Genomic DNA, 8,813 nt, shown 5'->3' with positions numbered 1-8,813 from the left:
ATGATAATTTGTTTAAGAAAATATATATTGTATTATAAGTTATCACTCAATCAGTTGAATAGTCATTATTTTCCCAACTACAGTCCTCATTTAGTATTTAAGGAAAACTGGTGCTAAGATCCCCCTCAGATATCAAGACCATGGATGCTCAAGAACATGATATAAAATGGCATAATATCTGCACATAACTTATATACATCTGCATACTTTGTTTATTTGTTTATGTATTTATTTTTGCAGACCCAGGGATTGAACTCAGGTCCTTTTGCTTGCCAGGCAAGTGCTTATTCCACTGAGCTATCTTCCCAGCCCTGATCTGCATACTTTAAATCATCTCTAGGTTTTTCTTATACCTAACACAATTAAAAGTTTCTATAGTGCGTTGCTTATGGAATGATGGCAACACCAATGGATGTACATGCTCAGTGTAGACACAATATTTTTCTGAACTTTTTTATCTATAACTGGTTAAACTGTGGATGCTGAATCCACATGTACAAAGAAGCAAGTATGTTAGATTCATGGCATTTTCTTTCACAAGTTTGGGGAAAACAGGCACATTACAGAAAATTAGTAGACAATGAATTTTCTACTGAGCAGGACTGGACCTGCTCAGTCTCAAGAGCAGGTATAGTAAAGGACACAGGTGATCTTGACTTTTAGAAGCTAAATCCTTTAGCTGGTCAACATGACCTGAAAAGAACACATATAGGGATTAGTATGCATCAAGTCAACACTTGAAAAATGAAGCACTGCAAAAGGCTAATACTTATGTCAATCAAACACATCTCCTTTTCTCCCTGCCTCCCTTCCCTCCTCCTCTCTTCTCCACTGTTCACACTCCTTTTCTCACTGCTCTTCACCCATCACATGCCTCTGTCTTGTCATCCTCATGGTTCCCCTAAGTCATTTCTCTGAACTTTCACTCCCCATGTGAAGACCATTCCATCCCTCTGGTAAAAACATGCCATCATGAAATAGAGATGTAAGCTTTAGCATACCATTTTATTATCTGTCCTTGTTGACTTTCTAATTTAGAACTGATGAATTTTAATAACAGTCTATTGATGCCTTGATGTGTTTGTTGTTCTGATGGGTGAAAGAGCTACAAGCATTTTTGTAAATGCTTGATGTTGCTGGCTCTTGAATTCCCCACATGTCAGAGCTCCTGTTAAAATAATTTTTGATAACCTGACCCTATTATCACATTGGTCCTCGAGTCTGGAACTTTGCAAATTATTCGTCAGGGTGGGAAAGTCCCTATTATCACCTTTTTGAAACACTTTTCCAATGATACTGCCTAACTGGATTTACTCTTGCTAGAGAACATTCACACAGCATTGATATTTCTGACAGTGGCTTGTCCTCGTCTTCCCCAGGTGTCTGGCCATCTGGCTCATCAGGTCTCCCACTCTTGCTCCTTATCTTCTGCTGCTTGCTATCTCTGATTCTGACCCTCTCTCTTTCCAACACAAAGAAAAAATGAGATTAAGACAGGGCTGGCAGGAGTGCCTCTTCTAATCTATGCCTCTTCTTATTCTCCCTGGGCACAATATAAACAACCACTCTTAACTCACTTTTGTTTTCTGTTCAATAATTCCCTCAAATATTTACTGAGCTCACTGTATGCAGGACCAATGGGAAATAGCAAATCCTAGAATTTAAAACATATGGGGGTAAAGAATGAAAGATATTAAATCATTCAATTAATGACTTAATTACAAGTGTGAGAAGCATCAAAGAAAGTTACTATGAGAAAGTGCAAGAAAGGACCCCATCCAGTCCTACCTATCAGAAAATGTTTATATGAGACACAATTTTGAGCTTAGCAGAAATTAATGAGCAAAGAGGTTTAAGAAAGAGAGTCTGAGAAAATCAGACAGGTTAGTTCAAAAGGCAAAAAGAAAAGTAGACGAGCCATGGAACCAGGGTGAAATAGAGCATACTTAGAGGACTATAAGATGAATGTAATGAAGGATACAGGGCCAGCTGCCACAAGACACATAAGGGACTTGGGAAACATCTGAAAATTATTGAAAGCTGAAAGATTTCCAGTCATCCATGTCATCAATTTCAAAGTCAGTTCAGTAATGGAAGGAATCACATCCATAAACATGAACACCTTGCCCAATTTCCAGTGTATTCACAGAAAGAACTCTATGTTCTCCCGCAGTTGTAACTTGCAGCTTTGCTGTCCCACCCAGGAGCATTCCCCATTATATCACATTAACCAAAACAACATAGTCAGCTGCAGTTGTCCTTAATTGGGCTGGTTCTGGCCCTACTTTGGCCAGGCATAAGGACATCCTTCATGTAAACATCACCCCTCAAGAGACATAAGTCCTCTCCTCCCATCTACAGGTACTGATGGAACATGGCCCCAAGATGAGCACATACTGGGCAAAGGCAGACAGTTGATAAAGGGTCATCTACTCTGGGTGGCAGTGACACAGCCTCCAGCAGCTCCTCTTCCAGGAACAACCTTGAAACTAGCCCCTTGTAGAGGCAGAAACTATGGTTTCTCATTCTCACTTTCTCACTTCCTGCTCCATCTCATTTCCTCTCTTTGCTCAACCCAAAGTATCAGTGCCAGATGACTTTCAACCATCTCTTCAGAACCACTGTCTATCCTTCTCCATAGGGCCCTGTATCCCAGGAGAGAGAGAGAGAGAGAGAGAGAGAGAGAGAGAGAGAGAGAGAGAACTTACAACTTCATCCCTTTTATCCTTTTCCTATGAGTCACAAGATTCATGGCTCCTTTTTTAAAATTTTATTTATCTACTTATTTAGTACAGGGTCTCACTATAAAGCACAGACTCAAGGCTGTCACAGCACACAGTACCTGGGATTGAACCTGAGCTAGAAAGAAGAAGCCCAAAATCTCAGGGAATCACCAACACTCCTTGCAACCAAGAACTACCCACCATCTTTGGTGTTTAAGACAAAGCCAAAATCATTTTTGGGCCCAGCTCTTGTAGAATCTCTCCTGAGTAAACATTTGTTGAGCAAGTGAATGAATAAGTGAATTGCTATGCCTTTTGTCTAGATATCTCCCAAAGCCTCATGGAATTAAAGGTGAGGCCTTTTCAGAGATGGCTGGATCTAGAGTGTGTGATGCTGTGATTGATTTGTGGTGTAATGTTAGAATTAAAGGTATTAGTAGTACCCTCCCTACATAGCCTGCATAAGATACAAGGGATAGAAAGAGGTGTGGTTGTCACTTGTTGCTTTGTTATTTTCTGCCCACCATGAACAGTTGCTCCTCTGCAGTGTCTGTCTGCCAAACCACCTTACCTTGGCATCACTGGATTATGAACTGAAACATGTACAAACTGCGAGCTAAATAAACACTTTCCCCTTTAAGTTTGGGCATCATGTATTTTGTTCCAACCACAAGAGAAAAGTAACTAAAACATACATCAATGAAAAAAAAACATGAAAATGTTTAGGATAATAGCAGGTAGAGTCATGGGTGTATCCAACAGTCCATATATCTTTCCTCTCCTTGAAGAATGACATCTGCATCTTGGGGACTCACAAGTCCTCTGGGTGTCCACAGATATCCTGTGGTGAGCTGTATGTAAGACACAAAGGAGGTTCAATGCCATGAGGACAAGGTCAATGGTAAAGACTAAAAACAAAATAAATCACTAAATTTAGTTCAGATTGTCTATTTGGACCCTTAGGTGTCAGTTGAGCATTGATTATTCATTAGATAATGCAATTCCACTCAACAAAAGACACAACATGGGCCCTGGGTGGTTTTAAATAGCAGAGTTGGCTATTTGTGTCCCTTAGGAGCCTGTGATCTGTGAAAAACTAAAAGTAGTTTCTCAGGAATAATGCCTATGCACAGCTTGTTAAGAGAGCTATCAATTCAGCCCAAGTACATCATTCTGTTTATGGGCTTTCTACTAAATTTCAAAAGTTGTCTTTAAAAGGCTAGAGTCTAAGAACTGGGATCAAAGGTGCAGCCTCAGGATGCCAAAAAGAAGAGCAGGTCACCTGTGAGGCTTTGTCCAGTGAATTAATTCACTGAAGATAAAGTCCCACTAACGGACCCACACAGGTTGCCTCTAGGCTACTGACTGATGCCTCGCTGTTCAGGTGAGCTGATGGGTTTCCCTGTTCCACAGCTTCTCAAAGCACTACCCAGAACCTGGTTATAAAACAACATACAGAAACAACAATTTTCTGCAGATGGCTGATGTGTGCTGTTTCTGCCATTTCTTGAACATATGTGAAACTTACAGGATGTCAAAACCTCAAAACCACAGCTTTAAAATTCATTATCTGTTCTAATGCAGTTCTAATTTCAAAAATGATGGCTGCTACAGCCCTCATGAAATCAATCCCAGAAAGCTTCTGTCAACTCCTTCACAGAGGCTTTCAGTCCTGAGTAGCTTCAGAAAGAACACTACTTCCTTTTGAATAGACTCCCAAATGGCCAGAGAAAAGCAGGTGCAAATCTTTTTAAAACACCATATGTACATGCACGATTTCTTCCCACTCCTTTCCTCCTCCTGCCATAATTTTGAGAAATGCTGTGGTAGTAGTCTTGTTTTGTTTTGTTTTTTCTTCTATGCAGTCCCACCCAACATCACTATGGTCAAAAGCAACAGTTATAAAAACAGAGGAAAGTTTTAATACTTGCCATTTTAACTTCAAAGTAGTTTATGAGTACCTCTCTCTACAAGAAATTCTGTCAGGAATTTGAGGATTTACGTGGCCCAGGAAAAATGTTCACACTGTTGTGACAAAGGGTAGAAGAGGCTGGACCCTTTCCTCAGAGAAACTGGGGAAATGATGGCACTGAATGATTTCTACAGCTGGCTAGACAGGATAGTACCAGGCTCTTTTTGTGCTCCTCCATCCCTTACAAAAGCTGAAGAAGCAAGGCGAAGCATTTGTTTGTGGCTTCACCATCACTGCCATTCTGTCATCACATTAGGTTTTCTACTTGGTGCAAGAATGAAAATAAAAGCTGAAGTTCTAGGCTAGTTTTGGTACCAGCCTGGAATAGAAACTAGAAGAAAAAATAGATCCAGGGCCTTTCTCATTGCTCTTTCAGGTAGAATCCTATTACATTTAAAAGTATCCTTTGAAATTCTGATTAGCCTGAAGCCTTTGAAAGCAGATAGTTATGCAGCCTCCAGTCTGAGACAAAATTTTCTTGGTATCTGACAACTCCCCAGTCTTTTGACTCTGTACCCTCTGGAATCCTCTGGCCAGCCTCTTGCCACACAACCAAATGTTTTAGAGCCCACTGAGGTACAAGCCCTCCTGAGGGGCATCCAGTGCAGAAGGCAAAGGGCAGATCAGTTGGGAAAATAGTTACATAAATTGATATGAGTGATCAAAAACATCAATATAAATGCAGCCAAAATAAATTGCTTTGTTGACTCATTCATCCTATTTGAGCACCTATTATGTGCCAGGTACTCTACTGGCTTGTTGGAATATGTGTCTAATAAAAACAGACATAGTTCATGCCTTCTATGGACATGAAGCCTAGTGGAGGAGAGATGTACTAGTCAAATGATCTCATAAAGCATGCACAGATATTGCTGAAGTGAAAACAACAAAGAAGGTTGGTCAAATAGTTCAGCGGATTAAAGTGCCTGCAAACAAGCAGGTGCAGGGGCCAGGGTTCAATCCCCAGGCCTGCTGTGTTGGCCCTGCCCCCGAGGCACACTGAGATGGCAATTGAGACTGGACATGGTGGTGCACACCTGTAATTGCTAGCTCCTGGGAGGCTATAAAGGTGGATCACTATGAGTCCGATCTAGCAGTGAGACCCTGAGCATCTTGTAGACCCATCCCAAACAAAAAAATTAAAGACTCCAGGGTCTTTAGTGTATATGGTGAAGACTTTCATCCACCTAACAAATATTTCAAGAGGGAACATTTTCTGTTTAGTGTTGTGTTGTGTTGTTTGGTTTGGTTTGGGGGTTAGATTTTTCCTGAGTTTCAAAAGATGAGGCTATGAAGGAAGAATACCAGAAAAGGCCTTGAAGTGGAAGTTGTTCTGGTGCAAGGCAAACTGGAGGGACTCACAGTGCCAGGCATCAGGCAAGATGCCTCTGGGAGACCAAATGCATGGCCTGTGTGAGGACCGTGTGATTACCACTGTCATTTTATATCTTTTCAGCATTTATCCTGAGCCAGACTCCAGATCAGCTCTTTAGGAACAGCAGCACATCCATTCATTACAGCACTCCTGTCAGGTCAGTAGGATGACAGTCAACATTTCATAAAGAATGAACTAAGATGCAGAGAGGTTTAGCAATATGACAAAGGCCAACCAGCAAGTGAGAGGCTATTCCAGATGTGAAACCAGGTCTGTGTGATTTTGAGGTCTGCATTTCTCAATGTCCACCCCCTTATGCCATCTCATACAATCTCGTCTCTTTGTATTCCCAGTGCAACTGTTCATTATTCAGAAAGCTGAAATTTTCTTCTTTGGGTCCATTCAAAATTGTTATTTGAAAATAGACCTCTCTTCCATGAATTAGAACCAACAATTTTCCCACAACTGCCTCATTAAACTCTCTCTCTCTCTCTCTCTCTCTCTCTCTCTCTCTCTCTCTTTCTCTCTCTCTCCCTCCCCCTGAAAGAAAATATCCTTAAAGACAGCATATGCAAATGCACAGCATCACTTGCTTTCTTCTCCAGGAATAAAAACCCCTACCTCTAGAAAGAGGTCATGTCTGTGCCCATGGCATTGCTTGGGGCTCAACAGTAGACAAGGCTCCTAGCAAGGTCAGCTGTAATGCTGCAGTCACTGTCTGGCAGGAAACATTTTTGGAGTCAGAGCAAAGCCCCAGTGTTTGTCCATGATACCTTAATTTTTAGTCACCCTGTCATTCTTTCAGTTTGCATTCAACTCCCAATCCTAAGAATGAGCTTTTGAATCTCCTCAGAAATTCAACACAGTCCCATTGGCACAAGACTAAGTCATCAGAATTCCTCCAGGGCTGTGTAGGGTTTCCCAGTAATACTGATTCCAGGGACAGCTTCTGAATGACAACCAGAAAAAAAGATGCTAGAACTCAGTGCACTTGAATTTTCATCTTGTAAATCTCATTAGCACGTGTCAGAACACTGGTGTGTGGGGCCAGCAGGGCCCAACTGCTAGAGAGGTATCGGCCTTCCCTGGACTTGTTTAGTACATGAACCACAATCAGCTACCTTGGCTTGCTCTGCTTGCCACTCACTGCCTCACAGTTCACAGAAAAGACTGTCTTAAAGCTCTGTCTGTGACCAAAGTTAACTGAGATGGGCAGACAATCTTGGAGGTATGTGAAGAATAAAACACATGCCTGGAAAACATGCACTTATTTCATTCCTCCTGGAGCTGGAGCTCTTCAACAGTCTCCAACTCTAGTGAGCTGGGCCGAACCACACATTAATACTCTGTTATTCAGGATTCGGTTCATTTGCACCTGACAGTAGTATAAGCAAGATAGATGCTTTTTTCTCTTGTATAAATGAAATTCAGAGAGCTTGCAAAGTAGCTCTGTAATAACTATGGGCTGAGGTGTTTTCTCATTTGTTTCTCTACCATTCTCAGTACACAGCTTTCACCTCATGATCCAAGAAGGTTGCCTGCACTCCAGCTCTCACTTACGTATTCTGGACTAGTGGTCTCATATTTATAGTTTGCAGGCCAATTGCAATCTTACATATGCTTTGGTAAGTAAGGATTTTATTGGACCATTGCCACACCCATGTGTTTGCACACACTCTGAGGCTGTTTGAGCAGCTTAACAGCAGAGCTGAGAAACTGGAATAGAACACATATGGCCCACAAAGCTAAAAATATTCACTATCTGGCCCTTTGCAAAAAAAAAAAAGTTTGCCAATCCCTTTCTAGTTGATTAAAATAAAGATGAGTAAGGTCCCAGGAACCAGGCCATTTTCCAAAAACATACCGACAATTTTGTTTCTTTCCCATTTTCAGATTTGATTCTGACAGCCTTACCTCGATTCAGGGAAGGCTGGGAAATGTGGTGTATTCTGGGTGACCAGGTGCCTACTGAAACTCAGGGATCTATTCCTAAGGAAGAAGAGAAGAGGGTTCAGGAGTCAAGGCCTTTTAATGTCCCTGGCTCAGAACACTTTATCACCTCTCCAGATCCACAGACAGATTTGACTCCCAACTTTAGGTTCTAAGGGAAAGACATTAAGGGAAGAGATCCAAGTAAAGTCTTGTCCCTATCATGAATGACCACAGCAGAGCTCACCCAATAAAGCATCTTTTGCCCTGAACAGAAAGGTTCTCCTCTACCTGAAGGCAACCCACACCCACATGACCTCTGTGGCCACGCAGAGAAGATAGAAGAGAAGCAGTAACAAAGATATTAGTCTAGAGAAAGAAGCAGAAATGGGGGGAGCAAGACACAGGCCTGGACAAAGCTTTAAAGTGGTCACAAATATGGTATGAAAAACTCACATCACTTTATTTACTTCATGATTACTTTTTTTTTTTTTTTTTTTTTTTTTTTTTTTTTTTTTTTTTTTTTTTTTGCGGAACCAAGGATTGAACTCAGGACTTTGCGCTTGCCAAGGAGGTGCCTATTTCACTGAGCCATCTCCCTGGCCCAGACCAAGTTTCTTTCTTTCCTTTTCTTTTTCTTTCTTTCTTTTCTTTTTTCAGAACCAGGGATTGAAGTGAGGCCTTGAGCTTGCCAGGCAAGAGCTTATTCTACTGAGCCATCTCCTCGGCCCCTCTTCATGAAATCAACTTCTAAACCACCATCCTGCTAAGCTAGTTAGAAATACATCACAGTCAGTAAGGAGACTTCCCCACA

Source organism: Octodon degus, unplaced genomic scaffold, assembly GCF_000260255.1.
Source record: "Octodon degus isolate 3935 unplaced genomic scaffold, OctDeg1.0 scaffold00258, whole genome shotgun sequence".
NCBI classification, from domain to species: Eukaryota; Metazoa; Chordata; class Mammalia; order Rodentia; family Octodontidae; genus Octodon; species Octodon degus.
This window is presented reverse-complemented; position numbering follows the sequence as displayed.